The sequence below is a fragment of the Triturus cristatus genome, chromosome 4_1, assembly GCF_964204655.1.
Source record: "Triturus cristatus chromosome 4_1, aTriCri1.1, whole genome shotgun sequence".
NCBI lineage: Eukaryota > Metazoa > Chordata > Amphibia > Caudata > Salamandridae > Triturus > Triturus cristatus.
Genome location: NC_140585.1, coordinates 155,227,280 through 155,240,247, shown reverse-complemented (window position 1 = coordinate 155,240,247; position 12,968 = coordinate 155,227,280).

The following is a 12,968-nucleotide window of genomic DNA, read 5'->3' as shown; positions in this document are numbered from 1 at the left end:
ATGATATGGAACAGGCGTTGGCCAAGTCAAGAGGCATACGCTCAGTTGTTAAATGCAATACAGTATGGGGGTCTTGGCTTTAGATAAATTCCTGGAAATACCAGGATATTTAACACGGTGTAAATAAGTTGATGGGGCTGCAGAATCATATGTCTGACATTATCTCATGGTGTTTTATTTTTTCCCCCTTCTGTATTTCGATAATTATTTTCTATGTGCTCCTTGTTTATTTACTTTATTTGTGATATTATGCTTTGAAATTGGTTGTATGTAGTATTGATACTGCTTTGATATATTTGTTTGTATCAAGTATTACCCAATCATGGACAAATAAATATTTTGAAAAGAAAAAAAAAAGATGTTGAATTCGCACTAAATTATAATTATTGTGAATTGAAAGTCACACTTGAGCTGCTGATTTAAAAATTACCCTGGTGATGTGAATTGTCACTCTCGGCTGTATGCAAGAGTAGGTTTTTTGGCCCTGAGTTTTCCAATATCACAGTTTGTTTTTTTCATGTGGAGGCTGTGTGGTATTTTTTGTCTAGAGCCCACCACCTTCTGTAAGTTGAGTTTATCACCTGTAGGTGACCAGGGCTCCAAAAATAGCATCTGGGCAGCATTTCCAAGTTTCGAACGCTTTATGGTCTGTAGGCAGTGCTCTGACCTGTACACACCGAGCAGCGAAAGAAACAGGAAGGTGGCATGGAAGAAATGCCATTTTTTAGAGCATGTTATGCATTGTTCACACTTGAATACTGCTATTGTACTAGGCACAACCTTGTAAAGATAGTGTATGACGTGCTGTTGTGATGTGTGTGTGTTGCAGTACTATATGTAATGCAACACTAACTAACATATACTTTTATTTCAATAAACTAGGGCAGAATTGAGGATAAAATTAGTAGCCTGGCTTGTTTTATATAATAATTTTGAGCTTGTTCACTAACTGAAAAGTATTTAGCACATAACATAACACAGCGCCCACTTACAAATGTGTATTATTAAAAATTCTGTACAATAATTATCCATCAGTTTCTCGAACAGCACTAAAAATTATCCTATGATAAAGCAATGTTTTCCGTAGTCTGTCGACAGTATTTAATATGGCAAATTATGCATTTTACAATAGATTGATGTTTAATAGAGAACTTGGCATGCAGCCAGCACCTTTGAATTGAACACAAGGAGATGATGGACGGAGCGCTGAAACTTTTTATACACTCACCCCAAGTCACAGATCTTGGATGAATCCATCATCGTTCTTTAGCTCACTTTGCCACCCCAGTTCAGATACAGCTATATGACAATCAATCTTGACCCTGTGCCTCATGGGAACAGTCCAGCCCGAACTGCCAAGCCATGTCTTCCCTGGACCGTAAACAAGCATCCTGGGACCAGTTTCGGGCTAACAGCCCTCATCAGCCAGGCTAGATTGAATCCAGTGGCAAGGTGAGCAAGGGACCCACGTCGGGCATACCCTGCCAAGTTAGGGTGAACAAAGCAAACACAAGGAGATGATGGACAGAGCGCTGAAACTTTTCAGACACTCACACCCAGTCACAGATCTGGGTTGAATCCATCATCGTTCTTTAGCTCACTTCACCACCCCAGTTCAGACACAGCTCTATGCATAAAAGTCTTGACCCAGTGCCTCATGGGAACAGTCCAGCCCGAACTGCCAAGCCATGTCTTCCCTGGACTGGAAACATGCATCCTGGGACCGGTTTTGGGCTAGCAGCCTTCATCAGCCAGGCTAGCTTGAATCCAGTGGTAAAGTGAGCAAAGGACCCACCGCTGGGCATACTCAGCCATCTTAGGGCGAACAAAGCAAACACAAGAAGATGATGGACAGAGTGCTGAAACTTTTCAGACACTCACCCCCAGTCACTAAGGTGTAGACACAAGGAACATCTGCTTAATGCGTTGGTGGAGAGATATACATGTGTGTGTAATTATGGTGTGTAAAATGGAATCAGGGATTGCTGGACACCTCCTTCATGTGCCCAAGCCTTGTCTGTCAATGGTTGTGGGAGGACACTGTTCCATATAGCCAGCACTATCTGCATGTCCTCTAGGATGGAAGAGGTGGGGATAGTCTATCACATGTTACCAAGCATGAGGAAAGCATGTAGTATGGGCAATGGTGATGGTTCCGCCACTCTGGCTTCCCTAGTGGCCCGCAGTATTCATTAGATGGCATGGTACACCAAGAAGTGGCCTGCACCCACGTTATATGTGTCTAATATGTCCTGGAAAATCATAAGGTCTTCCTCATGAAAGAGGTCTCCTGATCAGTCAACCCCTGCTGCCCCCCCATGCTCTAAAATCATGTCTCCCAGCCAGTTCCTGAATGCCCAGAAATTGCCCCATTAGTCTGACTAAGGAATGTGAGGGTTCTTACTAAGCATAAACCATCATCAGTGCAGCCGACATTCCTAATCCATCATGCAGGTATAAACACTTGTCCCTCCCAGTATCTTTCAGACGGTCGCACGCTCAGGACAAGGTGTTGCATCTAGCTAGTGCAGTGTCCACTGTAGCTGTTCTGCCATATAATACATTTCAACGTTTGGCGCACCAAGCCCTCCCTCAAGCAGAGTTCTTTGTGCGATGGTGAGAGCCACCTGATGGCCTCCTGCCCCCCCATATTAGTTCCAGTAGGGGAACAATCAACTCCAGAAAAAAACATTACGTCAGCACAAGCGGAAGTGCTGCAAAAAATACAATAATCTGGGCAGCATTAGCATTTTAGCAATCGCCACTCATCCTGAGGAGTGGGGTAACAAACGTCAATTAACCTTGAGCCCAGAGACAACTCCAAATTCATATAACAAGTGCTTCAAGCCCAGAAGGGAGGTCCCAATCTTTTGTAAGAAGGCCAGGGCATCGTCTGCATAATTTGACATGCTGTGGTGGATGTCCATGTCCGGAATCCCCCAGTCCATATGTGAGGTTGGCAGACTGGGTACATTGCCACATTTACTACAGAGAAACCTGTCCACAAATATCTAAATCAGACCCTTTATCACCGTAGTATCACTTTTATTATATAGTAAACACTGTGGACTTACCAGGCATTCTTTACGGGTGACTTTTTATTGGTTAAAAATAGCTTTTCTTAAATGGCAAAGCTACTTTATATTTTTCTGTACAACTGCAGTGCTTTTAAACAGCAACTCTGAGACACCACTCTCAAGTTCCTGTTTTGTCCCCTATGTGGGTAGTGAAAATACACAGTGCAGTTTACATGTCACATTTAACGCATATGCCTTTGGTGCATTTCAGAAATTGGGTCTAGAAAAACATGCAAAATTCCAGGTTGACCATGCAGAAAAGGTGACTCTGCTGTACAAAGTTTCTGATCAGAATGCCAAGTTTGATTGCTCTTACAACTGTTATCTCATTAACTTAGCATTGGTTTAGAGCAGATGTGTTGATTGTGATCATTTTGATTAAATGCATCTACAGAGGAAGGGCCAGTAGAGAGCCATCAGCTAAGATGGCTACATTCTAAAACAGATCATCATATACTAAGAGTTACTAACTGAATCATGATTTTTTTTAACAAAATGTGCCCTTCTTCTCTCCCTCAAGGCTGTGACAGATTCAGCCGGGCAGTGTCTTGGCCAGGCCTTATGTCTGTGAAGGCTATGATGGTGCAGAGGATTGCGGCTTGGCGGAGGAGGGTAGTGTCCCCTGCTGAATGCCAGCAGTGGCAAACGACAAAAATAAGATTATTATAGAACAATTATATTATCATTTCATTTTTCATCCTTCAGGCTGCCAGCTGAGCCATTGGAGGGGCGTGGCCATCCATAGTGATGCAGCAGCACTAGGGAGGAGGGGGGAGTGGTGGGCACTGCCAAGTGCGCATGACGGTTTGGCCAGCTGTCTGGGGCTGGTCAAACCATCATCAGCACTTGGCCTTTCTCCAATCCGAGCTGTGTTGTACAGCTGGTTAGAAAACCAACAAAGGCTTCAAGTACATGTCTGAGCGCCAAACTAGGATCCTCAGACTAATCCCAGCACTGCTATCATGCTGAGAAAAGTATTCTCAGCATGAGAGAAGTGCTGGGATTGGCTACTGGGAGCCTGGGCAGTTTGCAGCAGGTTCCTGGATGGGAGGTGAGGATCCGGAGCAAGGTGGCAGCTGTCAGAGCAGGTAATTGCTGTTTTATATGTTAGTAATTATGTCTTTTCTTGATTGTGTTCCCCTCTCCCCGCCCCATCACTTTGCAGCACCAGACGATGCTACTGGCTGTTGCCCGTGGATGAACAGAGGTGAGGCCAAAACATGACCTTGACTGAGGAGCCCAACCTGAGCTGTTGTGAGCAGCAGTACCTGGAGGCAGGGTACGAGAGGTGTGGGCACCATGGCTGGTGCTTGCAGATGTCACTGAGGGCAGCAATGGGAAAGCTAATTGTTGGACTTGGCCCTTTTGGCAGGTTAACCCCTAAAATGTTTTGCCTTTCCTGTGACCTGGTATTGGTGGTCCAGAGTAAAGTGCGTGCGCTCTCTGAGTACGTGTGGGGAGATTGGCCTGCCCTCCCATAGGAATGCATGGGGGATATGTGTGACCATTAACCCTGGGCGTAGTTCGCGAAGTAGCACTACGCAAAGCTACGCAAAGTGCATTTCGCACTACACGAACTACGCGTAACAGTTCGCGAACTGCGTTGTACCCTGTTCGCACTGTGCAAGATGTCGTTTTCAATGATTGCACAGTGTGGACAAGCAACCGGCACTATGCAATCATTGAAAACAGCATCTTGCACAGTGCGAGCTGTAGTTTTCTGCTGCTCGAGTAGATTTTTACTCGAGCAGCAGCTTTCTCAACGCGGACTGGTAGTTTCTCATTGCGAGCGGTCGTGAGCATACGCGACCACTCACAATCAGAAACATGACCTACTCGCGTTGAGAATCTTGCCGGGAGGTTTATTTTCCACGCTCGCGATCGCCAACTTGATGTTGCTGATCGCGAACGAGGAAAAAGTCTCGCCGGGATGTCATTTTGCTTGCTCGCGGTCGCCAACTTGACGTTGAGGACCGCGAGCAAGCAAAAAATGACCGCTGCACTATGCAACTCTACGCTACGCGTGTTTGCACAATTCGTGTAGTGCGAAGTAGCGCAAACTTCGCAAACTACGCGAGCGTAGCGTAGTGCTTTGCCCAGGCTTATTGATAATGGTAATTCCTGGTGTGAGAGGAGTGCAGGGTTGAGTTTAGTATGTGCAAACTCGTGAGAATAAATGCTGCGCAATGGTGTGTGCAGATCTATGGTGACTGGTGGAGAAGTGCCACTTCTAGAAGTTGGCATTTCCGCGCGCTGTGTGTCTGTCTGCCTGATGTGGAGTGCATGTCTGGCTTTTTGATTGACAGGCGCTGGATGGTGTGTGGAATTCCAGGAGCCAGGGTGAGTCAGCCCAGTGGTGAATAGAGAGAACTGCATCTAGATGGGAGGGAGAAGTGGCACCTGGGACCTGAATAGGGCTGTGCCTTCCCTCCACAATGCTGGCTCCACCCCCTGTGGTGCGTCTGATCACCTCGCCTCACCTGACAAAGGAGAGAGGAGCTGAGCAAAACAAAGTGCTCCAAAGCTCCCCCATACCAGTTCTAACTGGCATTCCTAGACCCTGTGCTGTGACACAAAGGGGAAAAGTAGTATAAATGAAGGGGCTGTGACCCCATGAAAATGTTCTCTGTGTGCTTGTCCTGACACTGAGGGCTGTGGCTGCTGGGCTCCAGGAGGAACGCCACATGGGACTGCCTCCCTGCTGGAGGGCCCTGTGTTCTGGCCTGCCTGAGCCCAGCCTTGTGCTCCCGGAACCTTGCCCTGGAAACACAGGACCTAGCGCCTGGAAGAGCGCTTTACTTGCCTGTATTTTGAAGAACGCTTTACTTATACTTGCAGAGCACTGGACTTTTGCCCCTTGGGAGCGCTGTATTTTGGCCTAGGAGGACTGCTGGTGGCTTACAGCGCGAGGCTGCCTCGTGTGAGATTCCCCTGCTTAGTGTGCAGAAAGCGGGAGCCCACCCCACATTATTGCTGCGTATTGGTGCCGGTTTTGACTAGGAGGCGGGTGCCCACCCCGCGTGTTTCTGCAATCGCGGGTGCCCACCCCGCTCTATATTTTTAATTTTGAGAAGGAGCCTACCGCTCATTGCCCGCTTTGCTTTATTTTTAACTGCGGGTGCCCACCCCGCGTTTCTGCCGCCTTTCTACTTATGCCGTTATAGCAGGAGCCCACCCTGCGTTCGTGTTTCGTTGGCAGCAGGAGCCTACCCCGCTTTGCCAGAAAAGAGAGATCATCCTGAGGATCACCGCCGCGCTGCCTGCGGCAACCCGCAAGTAAAGAAGATCCTGCCCGGATGTGGGAGGGGGCCGGCTCCGGACGTGCTGTGGATCGCGGGGCTCCCATGCACTGAGGAGAGTCCTGCAAGTACTGCAGCAGTCTGCCAGCAGAGGCGGAGGGGGCCCGAGGCACATTGCCGGTGCCTGCCCCGCCACAGCGGAAGACATGCTGCCGCCGGTGCCTCCCCAGCAGAGGAGAAGCTCCACAGTACCACTGCTAGACCGGAAGAGAAGACCAGAGGAGACTCTCCACCCTCCAGCGAAGAGCCCGGTGAGTGAGGGCTTCTCATTTGGGTGCCTTGTTTGTTGAGCGGACCTGCGGGAGAGCGGGCCGCTCCAACGTTGGGGGAGAAGAGGCAAATTGGTTACTGGAGCCCAGCAGCTGGGGTCCAGAGCGCAGTTCCTCGCCACAGCTGCACCGCCATAGCGGCCAGCTGCAACGATGCCCATAATGTATTCTTAGGGCCCCAGTGAGGGGCCAGGGGCACAGTGGTGCCCGAGTGTGCATTGCTAATTTCAGCTGCCCTGTGAAAGCGCAGGCAGCTGCAAAGCTTTGGGGCATTCATCTTCTCTGTTAGAGTCCCAGAGAGGGCTCAGGGGGCACGCTGGTGTCCATGCTCATTTTCAAAGCTGCCCAGCAATTAGTGGGCAGCTGCCACGTTTAGGCCTGATCTTTTGCTTTTGCTGCGTGCGCAGCCAGCCCGGACATTCTGGACAATGGGCATTTGCGCCCCCTGTGAGAGGCCAGTTGGCCTGGGGCCAGGTTCAGTGTCTTGTGCCCCCGATTGGGGCACACTGCTTTTATACTAATCTGTTGCCTAAGGTGTTTACGCTTGTGAGGCCTAATGTGAGGCTATGGTGCTTAGGCATAATGTATTTATGCCTCTGAGGTTTATGCAGGATATGTTTTATACCTAATGCTACTGTGATGATGCTGAGGTCATATTATTGCGCCAGTAATTACTGGTTGTGCTCTACAGCTATAATTTGTGCTATAGTTAGTATATGTTCTACATTTGCTAATTTCCCTTTGTGATTGTTCTGACAGTGGCCCAATTGGCCCTGTCATGTGTATATAATCCCCTCTAGATACTGCCCAGTGCCAGTTGGCACGGTGTACATTGTGTGATTATGATCTAATGTGTTTATGGTAATACAAAGGCTATTTTTATATATAATCTTGTGTGGAGTTCCTTTTGTGGTGTGCCTAGTGTGTTGCTGCTGTGTGTGTGTGTTGCACAAACGCTTTACACATTGCCTCCGGGATAAGCCTGACTGCTCGTGCCAAGCTACCAAGGGGGTGAGTAGGGATTATTTTTGGCGTGTAACCCCCTTGCCCTGACTAGTGTGGTGGTCTCTGCCTGGCTTTGGCGCAAGCCTTAGCCAACCAGAGATCCATTTCTAACACTAATGATGGGCAAAAGAGGAGTTAGGAGAAATTATCGTTCACTCATGCCTGTCAGTCTATTGGGAAGACATGTGCTCCTTGCATTTTGGGTTAAAAAAATGTCATACTTATTCACTGCTGGCCCTTCCCTGGAGCCCCTTCCACTCATAAAAAGTGGCTCCATTTAGCAAATATGCGTGTAATACTGGGATACTGGGTGTACTGAAGGGTGCATTGAGCCCCATATATGTTTAGTGATGATGTGGAGTGTCACTGCAGAGACCATATTTAAAAGAATTGGCAGCTTTTAAACTAACCCACAGTGCAATGGGGAAACTGTGATGTGGACAACACTAATCTTAACCCCTTCCATGCGTCTGATGGCCGGGAGCGGTCCGATGTCACATTGGGCGTGTGCATCGGACGGCTCCTAGCCGTCCTAGCACCCACCCACAGGGGAAGCGCTGGCGCTTCCCCCATGAGTCACCCTTGGAGCTGCCCCCAGCTGGGAATGCAGGGGAAGCTCTTCCCCTGCCCCGCCTCCTCCCTCCGCGTCATCTAATGACATCAGCGAACAAGGCGCATTAGAGGATACCGGATAGCACTGGAAGCCATTTGCTTCCAGTGCATCCAGAGAAGAGGAGGTGAGTTTCTCCTCGGGGGGTATGTTTTAAAAGGGATCGAAGGAAAGGAAAGGGTTTTCTTTTCCTCCAATGTCTTTTAAAAAGCATTCCTGCTGCACAATTGCTCCTGGGGTGCGACCGTGCAGCAGAAATGGCCGTTTTTTTTAAATAAATGCCCATTTTGTTTCCGGGAGCGGCCCCTTGGGCAAGGGTCACTCCCCTTGGGGGAGCAACGTGTTTACTTTGGTGTGCAGATCGGATAATTAATTTTTTTATATATATATATAAATTCACTGAAAAAACCATAGGTTTCAGGGGCGTTATAGTTAGCTGGACTTTTCACTCGTACAAAACCACTGAAATTCCCCCGTTATAGTTAGTTCAGCTAACTATAACTTGCGCGCCCGCAATGCACTGCTGATGATGTCACATATTACATCACTCATGACATGGTCAGTGACATCACTGATGACATCACTGATGACATCTCAAATGACATCACTGATGACATCACTGATGACATGAGTTATAGTTAGCTGAACTAACTATAACGGGGGAATTACAATGGTTTTGTACAAGTGAAAAGTCCAGCTAACTATAACGCCCCTGAAACCTATGTTTTTTTCAGTGAATTTCTAAGGTTTTTTTAAATGCTAATTTCTAACTATGCCTACAGAGATAGGACATGTGAAGAAAGAATAAACAACGCACAGAACGAAAAAAAAGAAATGCAGAAAGAAGCAACAGAAGTCCTCAAAGACGAAGAAAAGTGCAGGAAGAAGGATAACGTACAGAAAGAACAAACAGAAGAGCAGAAAGAACCCTTGTTGCAAAATCATCCTGTACCCTCAACTTTTTCAGACGGATACTGGTGGTAACTGAGTCTGACTAACCAGTCCTAGAGCCAGTGCTATGTTAAAAGACACTCAGAATACAGTGAAAACACCTACATACACTAGGGAACACTATGCGTTGGGGTCCTCCTGTGATTAGCATGACCTCCTCTGTAAGCCCCTAGTATATATTAGGGCAGGGGGAAAAATACCTCTTAAAACGTGCCACAGGGTGTGTTTGCACACGTCACCTCAGGCCCCATCCCCTCCTTTCCCCACTGTGTAAACACTCCCTGTGGCGGTTTTAAGTTGGGAGATTAAGCCCCCTTGAATCCTGAGGGTCCCTAGGGTCCAACTAGACCACTAGGTACCTCCAGTAAGTGCCACAAAGCTGCGTTGCAGAGAGATGTAAAGAGGGGCATGGCCTAGACCACCTCTCTGCAAAGCAGCGCAGTGGCGCGTACTGGAAGCACCTGGTGGGCTAGTTGGCCCCCAGGGTCCCACAGGATTGAAGGTGAATTATTTCCCCAACTTAAAACGTGCCGCCGGGCGTGTTTGCACACGCTAACTCAGGCCCCGTCCCCTCCCTTCACCACTGTGTAAACACGCCTTGTGACCATTTTTAGTTGGGAGGTTAAGATCATTTGAATCCTGAGGGTCCCTAGGGTCCAACTATCCCACTAGGTACCTCCAGTAAGCGCCACAGAGCTGCGTTGCAGAGAGGTGTAAAAAGTGGCACGGCCTGGACCACCTCTCTGCAACGCAGCTCAGTGGCACTTACTGGAAGCACCTGGTGGGCTAGTTAGCCCCCAGGGGCCCTCAGGATTGAAGGGGAATTATTTCCCCAACTTAAAACGTGCCACAGGGCGTGTTTGCACAAGTTAACTCAGGCCCCGTCCCCTCCCTTCACCACTGTGTAAACACACCCTGTGGCCGTTTTAAGTTAGGATATTAAGTCCCCTTGAATCCTGAGGGTCCCTAGGAGCAAAATAGCCCACTAGGTACGTCCAGTAAGCTCCATTGCAGAGAGGTGTAAAAAGGGGCACGGCCTGCACCACCTCTCTGCAACGCAGAGCAGTGGCGCTTACTGGAAGCACGTAGTGGGCTAGTTGGCCCCCAGGGTCCCTTAGTATTGAAAGGGAATTATTTCCCCAACTTAAAATGCACCACAGGGTGTGTTTGCACACGTCACCTCACCACTGTGTAAACGCACCCTGTGGCCGTTCTAAGTTGAGAGATTAAGTCCCCTTGAATCGTAAGGGTTCTTAGGGTCAAACTAGCCCACTGGGTACCTCCAGTAAGCACCACAGAGCTGCGTTGCAGAGAGGTGAAAAAAGGGACGTGGCCTCAGAACACCGTTCTGCAACGCAGCTCCCTGGCGCATACTGGAGATACCTGTTGGGCTAGTTGGCCCTCAGGGACCCTCAGTATTGAAGGGGAATTAATTCCCCAACTTACAACTGGCCAGGGGGCTTGTTTGCAGAGTGCTGCAAGGAGGGGGCATGGCCTCTGGCGCGATGCAGGTCTTTTATTTATTTTATTTTTTTAAGAAGGGGGCAGTGTGACCCCCCTTCTTTTTCTAATTTATTGGCCCTGGGGACCCCATCTCCCAGGGCCTGCCCCCTAATTATTTTTTTTGAAAAAAAAAAATTTGGAAGGGGGTCGCGTGGCCCCCGTCCCAAGGCCTTAATCAGCCCCGGGTACCCCAACCACCGGGGCATGGCCTTTTTAAAAAAAAATTCTTTAGGAGGGGGGCTGCGTTGCCCCCCTCCTCAGGCCACTTATGGCCCCGGGGACCCCATCCCCCGTGGCCGGCCTTTGTTTTTTATTATTTAAAAAAATATATATATTTATAGAAACACCTAGGACATGCTGAACAAACCGTATGTACCTATCACCATGTCGATTTGCATGATATTCATTAACCCCTTCGCTGCCAGGCCTTTTCCCCCTCCTGTGCCAAGCCTTTTTTTGGCTATTTGGGGTAGTGCGCGGTGAGGCCACTGTAATTTTTTGACCACATAAGATATCTACGCCAAATTTGCGTCCTTTTCTTCCAACATCATGGGGATTCTAAAGGTACTCAGGGTTTGTGGATTTCCCTGGAGGAGTCACAGAAATGAGCCAAAATACAGCAACATTTTGTTTTTTTTCGGAAAAATTGGAAAAACGGGCTGCAAATGAAAGCATCTGGGTTTTTCCCTGCAAATGTTATCAAAAAAGGGTTTGTGGGGCTGAAATCACCATTTTCCCAGGTTTTAGGGGATACCAGACTTTTGTCAGAACCCAAAATCTTTTACACAGTTTTGGCATTTATCTATGACATATCCTATGTTTGCTATTTTTTGTGCTCTCGACCTCCTTCCAGTTAATGGTAGAAATGGGTACAAAAGCAATAATGGATCCTGGAAAGCTATACATTTTAGAGAAGTAGACAAAATACTGAATTCAGCAAGGGGTCATTTGTGTAGATCCATCAAGGTTTCTTTATAGAAACTAACAGATAAATATAGGATAAATTGAAAATTAGAATTAGAAAAAAACAGCCTTTTCCGTCAACGTTTTCACCTGTAACTTGCCACAACTTTCCCACACAAAAATGTGTGAAAAAAGTGATTTTTTCTGCTTAAATTGAGGTTTGCAGGAGATTCTGGGCAAGGAAACGTTGGGGGATCCACGCAAGCCATACCTCCCTGGAAGCCCCCAGGTATCTAGTTTTCAGAAATGTATGGGTTTGGTATGTTTCCCTAGATGGCCGCCGAGCACCGGGCCAAAACCCAAGTGACCCCCCTTGCAAAACCAGGTGGTTTTGAGATAGGCAATTTTGATGTCGCCTCACTACGTTTTGGGCTTTGCCTGTCGCGGGTACTTGGGCCTCCCACACAAGTGAGGCACCATTTTTACCGGGAGACCCGGGGGAATGCTGGGTGGTGGGAAATTTGAGTGAGCCCAGTGATGCCACAACTTTCCCACACAAAAATGTGTGAAAAATGTGATTTTGCAAACTCTAACACTAAGAATATCGTTTATTGTATACTGTGTCCTTGTGGACTACCTTACATTGGACAAACCCAACAAACAGGCAAAGCGCGGATTGGACAGCATCGCAGTAGGATTAGGAATTCGGTCCCTAATGCTCCCTTAGTCAACCATTTCGTAGAGAAAGGTCATACAGCAGATGATATTCGCTGGCAAGTGATAGATAAAGTGGTTGCTTCTATTAGAGGCCGAGATCTATCACAGACACTTCAACGATTAGAATGCCGTTGGATTGAACGCACCAATTCGATCACACAAGGGTTGAATTCAGCCGAGGAATGGCGTGGGTTTGTCACTGCCCTTACATGAATGAGGTTTCTGATATAGTGGTAACCATTACTGCTAGACTAGGTGGTTCTATTCAATGTTCTATATTGATTGGCTAATCGTTATGTTTTATCTTGTTCTCGTACATTTTGTCAATTTCTGAAAAAACTATTTTTTCGAGATTATCCATTTCAGATATTATGTCGATTGACTGATCAATGCCTGATGAGATGTATTGTGTAATTAGAGTTTGTTGCTTAACTGAGTGTTCAGACAGAAGATTGGACACATGTATGTATATACCAATTGATACAGTAAACAATATGCCTATTCTGCGATAATGAATTGAAACATTGCCATATGTGGACCAATGTTATATATGCCGAATTTACGCCAATATGGAAATGTATTGACTAGCTGTAGAATAAGTAGGTGGTTATTTGCTAAAGGCTTAACTAAATGA